This window comes from Leptopilina heterotoma, unplaced genomic scaffold (assembly GCF_015476425.1).
Source record: "Leptopilina heterotoma isolate Lh14 unplaced genomic scaffold, ASM1547642v1 Lhet_14, whole genome shotgun sequence".
NCBI classification, from domain to species: domain Eukaryota; kingdom Metazoa; phylum Arthropoda; class Insecta; order Hymenoptera; family Figitidae; genus Leptopilina; species Leptopilina heterotoma.
In genome coordinates this window covers 4,310,329-4,325,006 of record NW_025110859.1, presented here as the reverse complement: position 1 = coordinate 4,325,006, position 14,678 = coordinate 4,310,329, and the positions used below count along the sequence as shown (strand labels likewise).

Sequence of the window (14,678 nt, the reverse complement as noted above, 5' to 3'; positions counted from 1 at the left end):
TTTCAAAAAAAAATTTCTTTGTTTACAAGAAACTTACTTTTGAAAATGGTTTTCAAATTGTAACAATTTTGTTCCTTTTAAAAACAATTCTTTATAAAATCTTCAAAAAGATTGTCTTTAAGAAGACTTTTAGTGACTGATTAGCAATTTATAAATTTATTTGATGCAAATAAACTGTTCCTTGGATATACCTCGTGATTTGTAATATTCCCAGTTAGTCATATTTTAAATAATTTACTACTTTTTATCATTTCTACATTTATATATTTAGAAACTGAGTTTTCGATTTTAAAGTTATATTTAGCAATATAGAGAAAATAGTATGTATACATGAAATGCAGGTAAAAGTAATTTTTATATTAACTGCTCTAATTATTTTAACTCCGACAAAGGTCAATATTAATTTTTATCCTTTCGTCGTACAATTGAATCTCATGCAAAAGGTTATCTCGTATCATCTTTTATATTACTTCAAAGTGCGTAATGCTTTAGTCTGCACTGTTCAAATTATGTTTAATCGTCAGCCTAAAGCATTGTCGTACTTTAAAAATGAAAAAAACAAAAGACAATAATAAGAAAAAAAGAAAACATATGCAATAAAAATAAAAAAATGAAGCAAAAAAGTAAGTAAAACTAAAATAATGAAAGGAAGCAAAGAAAAAAGTAGTGTTTAATAAACAAATGTAAAGGAAAGCTATATGTTCCAAAGTACAAATTATTATGAAATTATACGAACATACAATTAAGTTGTTTTTATAAAAGAGAGAAAATAAAAGTAAAACAAATTATTTAGTATACAACTCTTTTTACCATTATTATTAAATACTTTCAAGGAATCTATCTATGATCTGATTTAGGATTTTAGAATCGCGATCGAATCAAAATACAATTCGAAAAGTAACCTAAAACAATTTTTCTAACCTTTTGAATTTGTTAGACTTCTCGAGCAAATCCGAAGTCACCTAAAAGACTTGTAATCCTCTTTCAAAACCAAGACGAGTCTCACCTAAAGCAATCGCCAGTCCGCGTTGCAAATTAATTGAGAAGCCATAAAACGATGTCTCAAGTTCCTAAGAGAAACGACCTGCACACGTCTGCCAAGAACCCAATCGAGACATCATCACTCAATAGAAATTCCCGCATAAAATCAACTTTTCTCAAAAACTTAACACACACCGCACTTGTCACTCACAACATAGACACGTGTTTTCTTTTTTACCCAAAACAGAACACGAAAGTGAAATTATTTCCAACACAGAGAATGATGAATTAAACAAAATGATCAAACATGCCGTTCGACTTTATCAGATAATATCACCAGGAATAAATTTTCCCTTTTTTTTCGCAAGCAACGTCATTTAAAGATTCCATACCGTTCTGCGTCGCGGAAAGATCCGGTTGGCGCGCAAAATCCGGGAAGGTGGACGCCCTGAGAAATGACGACAGGGCGTTCAAAACTCACATAACCTTATATTTTATTTGTGGTCGCGCACTTGGAATCCTTGGAAAAAGTCGTCGCCAAGATCCTTGTAAGGCAATGACTTGCCCGCGAGATCAGCCGAGTGTAAACAAGGCAAAGTCATCGTACCGTCCACTTAGTGAATCGTTGGGAGTTGCCGCGAAAGGGAAACACACAAAAGCACTGTGTGCTTTTTCAAATTTTTCAGCTTCTATTATCTTTACTGTTTCATGCACATATCAATACATAAATTTATCCATAGAATATGTGTCAAGAATTGAGACTAAGCGCATGAAATGTAAAAAGGGAGAAGAGAAGTAACCGAAAATATTTCGCGAGCCACTGCAGAAATCCGTCGCGCGTTTGTAAACATAGTATGTGAACACACAACACTACTCCATGCTGCGATATATAGAACGTATACAACCGTGTTCCTCGCGTGGCGTCTCACGTAGTACTAGTACTACCCAGTGTTCACTGGCTGAGGACTATTCCCGCCGCCAGGGGCGGATCAGTCGTATTCAATGGGGAGCTTAACAAAAGGGTTGAAATCGAGGACGCAAGCTATGCTTTTTTTTCCCTTTTAATTAGCAAGATGAAAATGGTAAATGTACCCTTTCTTTTTATTGATACATATATGTTTCATTCACAGAAACACCGAGATTAATTAATTATTTTTAGATTACATTTAGTTTCTAACTTATTTCTTTAATATAATATATTTTTGTAGCAACTCCGAAAAAACATGCTTCATAGAAATTACAAACGAATGACTTTTCAACTACAATTGCGTAGAAATAAAAATGTTAATAGACCTGGTCCTAAAATATTCCTACCCGCATTTAGGTTTTAATTGCAAAGGCATTGTTTTACAATTAGGAGAATAAAACTAATGGTTTTAGCAAATAGTTGTTTAATTTTTAACTTTAAATTTACAGTGAAAAGAAAATCTTACATTAAGGCAGAAATTGATTTTATATTATATGAGAATAGCTCTAAGCTAAAAAAGTAACTGTTACTTCCCAGATTTAAAAGTATTATTATAATTAGATTTAAGAACAATTTTTAATACTAAATCTAGTGTTTATTTTACTGCTCCTCTTAAATCTATAATTTTAATTTATATATATGGAGCAAAATTCCTCGACTGTCCAGGTCAAAAAATGAATTTTCTTTAAACTTTGCTAAAATGTTACTATTATTAGTAGAAGTGTGAATATAAATTTTCTTTGAATTTAATAAATTTTTGAAGAAAATAATTATAAATAATCATTTTCTATATAAAATAATGCAAAAATGTTTCATATTGCAAAAATGTTCAAGTTCCCACTCTGATATTTACATGGTTCATACGAAAAAAGGTAAGCTTTCCATTGGGATAGGTTAGAAAAAAATAAAAAAAAAAAAAACAATTTTGAAATATATTGAAATTAAGAATTTGACCTTGAATTTCAAAGTCAAATTAAAAGAAAACAACTTTTTTTCATCACCAGCTTGTAGCTCGTAAAAAATCTTTTAAAAATCGCTATTCATACACTGTAAAAAATTTCTGAATTTTATCCGATAATATAAACGGTAATTTTTCCGAAATTAGGGGGAAATCAGTTTTTCCGAATATTGAATAGGAAATATTTCCGAAAGTAGGTGGAAAAATACTAGTCGCATAAAAACCGGAAATTATTCCTTTATTTTCGGCAAAGTATCCGAAGATCGCGGATTTTTTACCAGTTTTTCTGTAACAATTTCCAAAGTTAAATGGAAAAATAATTTTTCCGACAAAAGTCGGAAATTATTCCATAATTTTTTGTAAAGTTTCCAAAGATAGTGGATTTTTCACCAGTATTATTATGAAATATTTCTGAAGCGAAGTAAAAGAACAGTTCTCCCAATACTTAATTGGAAGTATTTCCAAAGTTAAGAGGAAATACACATTTTCCGAATATTTAGTAGGAAATATTTCTTCTTTCCTAATCTGAATTAGTAAAAAATTCAACTTTGAAAGCAAAAATCAGTAAAAATTGTCTGTTAAGTAATTATCGAATTTTGACTTTCTTAACCATTTGTTAAGTATATCAATAAATTATTTTTTTACATTTAATTTATAATTATTAGTCAACGTTTTTTTCACTAATTACTAAAGAAAAAAATCCGATATGTGTATTTATATACTACTCTTTAAATCTAAAAAAAGTGAAAATTTACTTAGAATACATCAAAAGTATTCCACGTAAGATAATAAGTATATATATATATATATATAATTAAAAATAAATGAAAAATCATTTATGAATTAGTCTACATGCACGTACTTTTTTACGTGAAAGACTTATGACGTAACTTTTCTAAGAGCATTTTCACTTACTTAAATTTGAAGAAAAATAATTAGTTTATTTTTACTGTTTTAAATTTAAAAACTGTTAAATAAGAAAAATAAATACTATGAATACTATGAATACTATGAATCGGTTGGTCAACAGTTTTAAAGAGATTGAATCTTTCGAAATTCCATAGAAGTTAGAAAGAACAGATTTTACTCCACATGTTTCTTAAAACTGATACTTTGCAGCAGATTCTCATAGCCTCCCTTGGTCGAGCGCGTCTAAGCGTGCGCTCCCAATGGTTGAAGGCTCCATTAAAAAAAACCCTACGCACAGACAGCACTATAAGGCTGACAGTTCAAATCGTGGTAAATAGATAAATAGATACTTCCGTAAAAATGTAAATAATAATTTTTTTAAAATTAATTTACATTTATTTTAATATATCAGAATGTAATATAAACAGTTTTGATTTTTTACATAAATATTCAAATGATTTAAGTAGAATTTCCGAATAAATAGTAGGAAATATTTCCGAAATTCATGGTAGATAATTCCTTTTATTTATTCGGAAAAATTTCCACCGTTTGGGGTTCCGTGCTGTCCGTATTTTTTCGGAAAAAATTCCGAAAAATTTTTTACAGTGTACTTTAAATTTGATTAATTTTACTTATCAATATAATAAATCGAAAAAAAAAATATTTTCGAAAAAGCCAAAATTTTGAAACTTCATAAGTTTCATGTAAATTCCATGGAATTTTCGTGGAGTTTCCATGAGAATTCTGCAAGTTTTTTATTTTAAAAATATGTTAACATTTCCATGGTTGCCATAGGTCAGGAAAAAGTCAGGAATTTTTATTAAAGTACTGGAAAAAATTGAATTTAGAAGCAGTTACGAATGATTGCAGATATTCAATTATTTTCAAAAGTAATAAAATTTTCAAAAAAATTCATTTTTTTAATAAATTATTTATTTTTGCCTTTAAATAATTGAATTCTCGTAAGAATTTTCGAATAAAAATTGATTTAAAAATGAATTTCTGTTAAAATTTTGCACAATAATTGAATATTAAAAGCATTATAAGCATAAATTTTAAAAAATAATTAAATTTTGAATATTTTTGAAAATAATTACATTTTTCGAAGAATTTACTTAAAATTTTATTAAAAATAATTGAAATCATGTGAAGAATTTTATTATTTAGGAGAATAACTAAATTCTTGTAAAGAATGTTTATTATATTTTTTAAAAATAATTCAAGTCCTGTGAAGAATTTTATTATTTATGAAAATAATTGAATACCTTAGAAGAATTTTTATAACATTTTTTTTTAATAAATAAAGTTCTGTAAAGGATTTTATTATTTATGAAAATAATTGAATTCTTGCAACGAATTTTTATTACATTTTTTTTAAATAATTGAAATCCTGTAAAGAATTGAATTACTTGTAAAAATAATTGGATTCTTTGAACACATTTTATTAAAAGCCTATGAAAAATTTTATAATTTATGAAAATAATAATTGAATTCTGACAACGAATTTTATGACATTTTTTTAAATAATTGAATTCATGTGAAAAATTTCATTACTTGTAAAAATAATTGAATTCTTGGAACACATTTTTTTACATTTTTTAAAAATAATTGAATTCTTTTGAGAAATTTTATAAAAATAGCAGGCTTTGAAAATATTTAAATTTCAGCAAATAATTTCATTAATTGTAAAATGTAATTGAATGCTTGCAAAAAATTTTTAAAACAATGAAATTTTTTCTAGGAATTTATTAAAAATTATATTAAAAATAATTAAAATTAATTAATATTAAATTAATTAAGTAATTAATATTAATTTCTAAAATATTATTTATGTTTGCATTTAAATAATTGAATTTTCGTAGAATTTTTAAATAAAAATGGACTTAAAACTGAATTTCAGTTAAAATTTTACATAATATTAGAATATTAAAAGCATTATAAGCATGAATTTTCAAAAATAATTAAATTTTGAATATTTTTGAAAATAATTACATTTTTCGAAGATTTTATTTAAAATTGTATTATTGATGAATATAATTGAATTCTTGGTACGCAATTTATAACATTTTTTTTAAAAAATTGAATTCTTTTAAGCAATTTTATTGAAATAGCAGATTTTGAAAATATTTGAATTTCAGCGAAGAATTTCATTAATTGTAAAAGGTAATTGAATTCTTGCAAAAAATTTTTGAAAATAATTACATTTTTCAATGAGTTTATTTAAAGTTATATTAAAAATAATTAAAAGCCTATGAAAAATGTTATTATTTATGAAAATAATTGAATTCTTACAACGAATTTTATTACCTACACTTTTTTAAATAATTGAATTTATGTGAAAAATTTTATTACTTGTAAAAATAATTGAATTATTGGAACACATTTTATTACATTTTTTAAAAATAATTAAATTTTTTTTTTTTGTTTGAAAATTTTATGGAAATTTAAATTATTATAAAACATGAAGATATCAATCATTCCGTTTTAAACGTTTTAAAAGTAACTACAATATATTTTAAGATGCTTGTTTTTGCAGTGATATATACAAATTAGTTCATGCTGCTCGAAATCAGAAAAAAATTTATTTATTTACATTTAAGACATAAATTTTTCCTACATTTATTGACTGATTTTGACTAAAGCAACTTACATTATGGTCCAATTTTTGACTAAATTTCTGATTAGAAAATTGATTTTAAGTTCCAAAATAAGTTGAAATTAAAAAAAGCACCTTTGAGCCAGCAACTTTTACTATTTCCAGAGTTAATTTTATTTCTAGATTCGAAGTACATTTACCTAATAATTACTAAAATTTATTTGCGAAATAGTACAATTTGTCTCCGAAAATGATAAAAATACACACAAAGTCTTGACAGTTTAGATTTTACTATTTAAGAATTATAAAAGTTATTCCGTATCTCGAAAAAGGTGAAAACTATAAATTTTGAACTACAATAATCATATAAAGAAGTTAAGAACAATTTTTTTTTTTTTTTACACTTTCGGTTATAAATCTAATTGAACACTTATCGTATATTATAAAAGTTATAACGCCTTATAGAGCTTCAATCAAATCATTGATATTATTCTATTATGTTGTGAAAAGTAATCTTTTGAAGTGTAACTTTAAAGACGGATAAAATTTAATTGAATTTTATAAATCACAGTGGAAAATTGCGCGTCGATCCTTTTCCCGATGGTATGAGACAGATATCCAATTAATTCTCGGATTTCATTAAATTGAGTGGCTCTATCATCTGTACGCTTGTTCCAACCAAGTTGGCTATTCATTTAAAAATTTTTTTTTCTCTTCAAATTAACAATATTTACTTTTATTTCGCCTCAAAATTAATTAATTACAAAAGTTCTTTTATATAAACATACATATTCTCTCTGAGACATTAATTTATATTGTATGATAATATTTCAACGACCAACTGATATTATATTGTCGTGCGCAATTATAATAATGAATAAATAAACCTTTTAATAAATTCTCTAAAAGCTGTAAGTTTGATTAAGTGTCAAGTAATGAAATCCAACGCCCTAATTATGTTTGATAAATCGAATTTTTAGGGCCTTTAATATTGGAGAAGAGTTAATAACGCAGTGTCTGCGGAAAAATAGAAAAGGGGAGGTGAATTTTTAAAATTGCGCTTGCGCACAAAATTTTACGCATTGTAGATAAGTAGAAACGTATGTTACTAGGACAAATGTGTCCTAGCTTTACGTTTTGCGACGTATTCGCTGATAGGAGTACGAGTCATAAAAAAGGATCACTCAAACACACACACCCACACACTCACTCTCTTTCTCTCTCTCTTTAAAATGTGAACGTTCAACGACGCTTGCGCCACGCTTTTCTTTATTACTACTCCACACAGAAACCAATACACTCTCAATTCTTTTGGCAGAGCACTGTGACGTCACGTGACGTCACACAAAACACTCCAGGCCCTGGACCATCAATCGATCCTTACGATCTGATACAATAAATGCGCCTAAAGCATCCAATGCATTCGAGAAATAAAATAATATTTTCCCCATAAATTTACTAAATTCTCCACAAATATATAAATTAATTAATTAAAATTAATGTAAATGGTGTTTTTTCTATTTCGAAAATTTGAGATTGATTTTGTTTTACTATCCTAGGTATTAAATTGCGTAATTGATAAAGTGCTTTGTCATTAGAAGTAGCAAAGTTTGAACAACAGGGTTTGGTAACTACAATCACTAATTTAAATTAAGTATAAAGTATGTAAAATACATACCATATATAAAAGCAATACGATATCGAGAAGAGGCTTGCTCTCCTACATAAACAAACTTCCAAAATCTAATTATCAAAATGTTTCCAACAATAATGTTTTTCAAAGTTTCAAACTAAATGGCAGGTATTAAATTTAATACGCCAAAATCCTGATAAATTGTAAGATCAAAGTAAATCCTTCAATATTCGAGTTAAAGAGGTTTCAATTCAACGAGATTATCATATAAGGTATGTAGGTATAATTATATAGAAAATTATAAGATAGAAATTACAATATTTACGTATATGGTCAATTTTACAAAAATAAAAAATACGTAGGTATTTAATATTTTTCTATAAAGAACGAGAAAAAAATATGTTTAACAGATTTTTAAAATGTCATAGAAAAATTTAACGTGGATAGCAAGACAGAGCAAGACAGAGTTTGAAAAGAAAGTTTTGAGACATTTTTTTCCATCTATTAATAAATATATTATACAATTTAATTCAAAATATTTTTTGCGGAAAAAGGAACAACTTACTGCTTATTCAATCTTTCGTTTCTCATTTATTCCTTGCATGAAAGTTATATTATTTTATTGCAAAACTTTTCAATCAATACGGACGTTCTCGCTATAGAAAGCATATTGTGTTATTTTAATACATTGTACTTTTGTGACAAAAATCAAAGTTAACCTAAATATTCTTATGCATATAATTGAATTACTAAAGTGTATGATAATTATATTCTTATAAGATTCTGATTCTCTGACTAACTTGGTTGCATAACCATACTTAGTCAAAATTTTAAAAACTTCAATTTAAATAATTCTACTAAATAAACTGTATAAAATATACAAAGAATAATATTTTATATTCAGTATTTATTAGAATTACTTAAATTAAAGTTTTTAAAATTTTAAACAAAAGTGTGCGCTCTCGAACGCATATACACAATTATAGAATAAGAAAGTTTTATTCATTGAAACTGTTCATGAATCTAAAACATTAAGCACTATTTAAAATAATCAAATTGAACCTTATATATAACCATTTTTCTCATGAACGAAACTTATTTTTGAATAATTTCACTTAATTTAGGTAAAAAACGAAGTTGGTGATATTTTCTATCACTAAACATAAAAATAAAAAGAATAAATAATAGTGGAATAAAATTTGAGTATTAATGTTTTTAATATAACTTAATTCTTTTTTACAGAGTTTTTCAAAAATTATAGCATATTCAATTTACTTAATAGCATGTGACTATTAGATTTTTAATGTTAATTTTTAAATCATTTTTGTTTTAAAATATAAAATAAATTAAGCTAATTCTTTGTGAATAACTCTAAAATCTGATGAGGAAGGGCAGTGAGGTGCAAAAATTTTAATTCTTTTAAAATTAATTGTTATAAAACACTTTAAAATTACTAGTTGAGGCGGTCACTCAACCCCTCTCTTTTTTTTTGCAGATTTTAAAGTGTTTTTATAATAGATAATTTAAAAATTAAACAAAAATTTTTTTTTAACTTTTCAACATCACTGCCCTTTCTCAAATAGTTTATATATTCTTAGAAAATTTCAGCTTAATTTATTCAATATATTAAGGGGTTACATACCATTTTGACCGCAAAAAATAAGTGATTTTCATAATTATTTTTATACTTTTGCAGGCTTTGCACTCATCTACTAAAACCTACTATTTAATACTTTTTTTACGTTATGCTACTAATTGTCTACTTTTTTTAAATTTCAGCCACTAAAAGCTACTATTTCTGGTTTTTTTCGAGAATTTATACTTTAAATTCGCTAATAATACTAGAAATCAAAAAACTGTTCTGAAAAATTATAATCAAATTCTTTAAAACGATTCAATTATTTTCAAAAAATATTCGAAATTCTATTTTCAATAACTAGTATTTTTATGACATTTCGCAAAAGAATTCAATTATTTAAAAAAAATTGATAAAACTCATCCAAAACTCAATTATTTTCATAGATAATAAAATTCCCACAGGAATTGAATTAATTTAGAATAGCATTTTCAACAAAATTTCGAAAAAATCAATTATTCAACAAAAGATTTATGCAATTCTTTAAATACTTTCATTAATAATAACATTTTTCATGGAAATTGAATTTTTAAAAAATATGTTTGATAAAATTCTGTGGAAGAAAGGCATAACAGCATAACTGACATTTTTATCAAATTTGAGATAACATCAGATTTGTATATATTTAATATTGCTCTTCAAAGTTCAATAGCTGAAAAATCATTAAAATGGTTATTAATGTAGAAAATAATGGAAAACATAATCGCATAATTGCGTTTTTGACAAAAGGAGACCAGCATAATAACATAACTGCATTCTGCTTAAAAACAATTGACATAATTAAAAATGAAAATAACCTTTATGAATAAAAACAATAAGAATTTTGTAATAAAATGTTTTTAGTAAAATACATTTTTCGTACTTTAAATTAAATATATTTATTTTCATAAAACTGGAACAAATTTTTTATAGCATAAATTGTGCATTTAATTATGTACTAATTTTTAAGGGTATTTCTATTCTAAAAAATTTTGGAAAGTATTTCAAAAAATGAATTGAAAAATTCTTCAAGTTGAACAGTAAAGTAAATTTTTTCTTCGTTTCAATAAATTAAAAACATTTTATAAAAAAATAAATTTTATAACTAAATAAACTCTTATAATTTTTTCTAACGAATTAATAGTTTAATTTGTCTTTGTATGAAAAATTTTTTTATTATGACAAATCAAACCAAAATAAATTGTGACATTAAAAATGTCTGAAGTTGGACTCATATACAATCTGAACTTGCATAACCGCATAAGTGCAATAAAACTCATGATTCCGATGAAAAATTATCAAAATTTATATCAAATCGTGTGTTTTATTAAATGTTATAAAAGAGTTTTGAAAATATATTAAATAATAATACTAAATGCAAAAGACCGAACAAATCTGTTGATTTTCTAAATTGACAGAAGTGAGAGAACATTAAAATTAATTTATCTCGAAATCAAGACAAATGCAGTTATGCTGTTATGCCTTTCTTCCACAGAATTCTAAGCAAGAATTCAATTACTTTTGATAAATAATGAAACTCATCGAAGAATTTCACAAATAAAGTTTTCCACAAGAATTAAATTATTTGAAATAAAATTTTCATAATATTTATTATATTTCGACAAAACTGAACTATTTAAAAAAATGTTTATAATATTCTTATGAAGAATTCAATTATATCCAAAAATAATAAAATTTTTCACAGAAATTCAATTCTTTTCAAACATTTTAATAAAATTTCTCGCTATAATTCAATTAAATTCAAAAATAATAAAATTCTTCTCAGGAATTCAATTATTTTTGAAAATTTTAATAAAATTCTTAGCACGAATTCAATTATTTTCATAAATAATAAAACTCATCGCTGGATTTCAATTATTTTTATTACAATAAAATTTTAATCGAATTACTCGAAAAATGTAATTACTCTTAAAAATTAATTTCAATTCCTCGAAAGAACCTATTATTTTAACAAATGTTTTTTTTAATTCTTTGGAAGAATTCAATTATTTACAAAAATATTAGAATTTTTCACAGGAATTCAATTATTTTAAAATATTTTAATAAGATTTACGAAAGAAATCAATTATTTTAAATACAATTGTAATGAAGTTTTTTTGAAAATAATTCTTCTATTCAAGAATTTAATTATTTACATAAATAATTCTTCTATTCAAGAATTAAATTATTTACATAAATAATTCTTCGAAAGAATTCAATTATGTCGACAAATAACAAAATTATTCCCGAAAATTCAATTATTTTCAGGCATTTTAATAAAATTCTTTGTAAAATTTAATTATTTTGGTAAATAACAATATTCATCACAAGAATTCAATTATGTTTAAAATTAAATAATTTTTTTTTTGGAAATTCAGTTATTTTCAAAAATTCTAATAAAATCGTTCGCAAGAATTGAATTATTGTCAAAAATTTTAATTGAATTCTTTGTAAAATTGAATTATTTTTAAAAACTTTTCGCAATTCAATGATTTTCAATATCTACTATTTTCATGAAATTCCCAAACACAATTCAATTATTTAAAAAATTTTTTGTAAAAATGTTCATAAGAATTCCATTTTTTCATAAATAATAAAAATTTCTCAGGAATTCAATTATTTAAATTAGAATTTGCATAAAATTTGTCAAATGAAATCAATTGTTTAAAAATTTCTATAAAATTCTTCGCAAGAATTAAATTATTTTTATAAATATTTTAATTCTTTCATGAATAATAAAATTCGTTGCAGGAATTCAATTTATTAGCAGGATAAGAAAAAAGTAATTATATTTTTCATGAAAATTAGGAAAAATGCAGGAAAATAGAATATATTGAATTGAATTTTTGTCAGTTTTGTGAAGTGTCTAAAATAAGTTTTTTTGGTCGTCAAGTTTAATTTTTCGATAGCAATTTTTTTACTACTTTTTTTAGTTTGAAAGCTACTTTTTGTTACTTTTTTTAAAATTAATTATCGAGTGTGAAGTCGGCTTTTGATTAAAATTTTATTAAAATAATGTTCATTGCATAAGATACTACATGGTTTAGTGAACTTTTAGCAACTTTGAAACTTAAAAAATATTAATATTTTTGTAAACTGTAGCTGTTGCCCCAAAAAACTTTTTTTTAAAGCCGCTTGCGGTGTGGACGATAAAACGGGAAACAACTCAACTGAAATCAAAATCAAAGAAAATTTTGTTAGTTTACTATATCACCTCATTCGTGAACGAAGGAATTTGAGAAAAAAAAGGTTTTTCTAGAAATAGCAATGATTTTCCTCAAAAATCGAATTTTTGGGTTTTTTAAAAAATGGGGTTTTTGACCGAAAAAAATATTAATTTTGGTTCAAATTAAAATTCCTTCGTTCACGAACGAGGTGACATAGTAAACTAACAAAATTTTCTTTGATTTTGGTTTAATTGTTCCCGTTTTATCGTGCACACTGCAAGCCGCTTTTAAAAAAAAGTTTCTTGGGGCATCAGCTACAGTTTACACAAAAATTAATATTTTTTAAGTTTCAAAGTTGCTAAAGGTTCTTAAAGCCATGTACTATCTGATGCAATGTACATTATTTTAATAAAGTTTTACTGAAAAGTCGAAAAATAATTATGAAAATCAATTTGCAGTCAAAAAGGTATGTAACCCCTTAAGGTCATGTTATTCAGTGGTCACGTGCCTCATATACTTTACTATGTGTCACGTGACCACCGAATAACATAACCTCAAGAGAGAAATGGTTGAAAAATTAGGATTGGAACTCTGGCAGTCACATGCTGTTAATAAATTTGTTATACATTAGAAAAATTTTCTTAAGAGGGTTTAGAAGAATGAAAAGAGTTGTTAAAAATGAACAGAAGTTATAGAAGAGGGTTTAGAAGAATAAAGAGCTAGAGATCTTAAAAGTGAACAGAGGTTTAAAAGAGGGTTCGAAATTTTTAATAAAAATTTGATAGAGGTTGAAATGGGGTTAAAAAGAGAGTGAATAAGAGTGAATGGAGGATTTTCAGAAGTAAGCAAGTTCGATTTTGTGTTTCGGAGGCTTAAAAAAGGGTTTAAATTTCGACTCTGGATATTTTCGTTGGAATATCTGTGTAATTTCCAAATAATTTCTGCGCCAAACAACTATTTACTGCTCGTATAAATATTTATACAGCAGAAGGAATTGACAAACGTTCCAATTAGTCGAGAATCAGAAAATTGAAGGAGCGAAAAAGACGAGTGAAATAACACTCGCGATGATAAAGAGAATAATAAAGTTTTAATTGCAGAAAGTGAATGAAATGAAGAGTATATATACATAGAGCGAGTAGTGGAGAAGTTGCGTTTTGGTCACACTGAAAATGCGATTCTCTGGCACCGAGAAAGTAATATGATCAAGTCTGGATCGATGTGGGATATTTGAAACGAAAGAGTAGAAGGACTTTGTAGGGGGGGTGAAAGACATGGAAAGGTAGAGGATGAGAATGGGCTTGGAAGGAATGCCGATGTGAGTAGTCTCGGGAAGGAAGGAGAGACGTGCGGCAACTGGGAGAGGGAGAGAATGGAATCGGTTCAATAAATGCAGCGGGCTGACGGCCTGTGTGCTCCGATGTTGATAATGTTGGATAGTGGCTGGAGACTGCAAGAGCGAGAGAGATAGAGTGACAACAAACCCACGCCTGCGCCACGTGGGGTACACCCGTAATAGCAACGAGAGCCGCGCAGCGTGAACTCAATGCAGTCTCGATTTTCCTCAAACAAAATCACTCGGTGTAAATTTCATCCCAATTACTATTAAAATGCGTCCTTCAAAAACAGAACAAATTTTATTTTCTTCCAAATTCCCTTATAATTTTCCACAACTTAATTAATCCAGAAAAACGTCATATTTTACAGATTCTCGAATATATCTCAAGTTTATAACCACAGAATATTTCTGATTTTCATGAATGATTTTCATGAAATTCCGTTATATAGTCGAACGAAGAATTTTTACCCTGTCGAATCTCAAAATACTCACTTAACCGATTTTTATCACGTA

At 26.0% G+C, this 14,678-nt stretch overlaps 1 protein-coding gene across 15 annotated transcripts in view; it reads right to left on the bottom strand.

The window, feature by feature from the left end:
* LOC122498042 (growth factor receptor-bound protein 14-like) overlaps positions 1-14,678 on the bottom strand; it is an 857,844-nt gene that overhangs the window by 743,101 nt on the left and 100,065 nt on the right. For 3 of the 15 annotated variants that reach the window (XM_043605552.1, XM_043605549.1, XM_043605550.1), the window contains exon 1: positions 922-1,930. The exons of 8 other annotated variants lie outside the window; for them this stretch is intronic. The gene's annotated coding sequence lies outside the window, so the exon portion shown is untranslated. Of the gene's footprint in view, positions 1-921; positions 1,931-14,678 lie in introns of those variants that run through there. 4 more of the 15 variants (XM_043605554.1, XM_043605553.1, XM_043605551.1 and 1 more) reach the window with 2 other exon arrangements.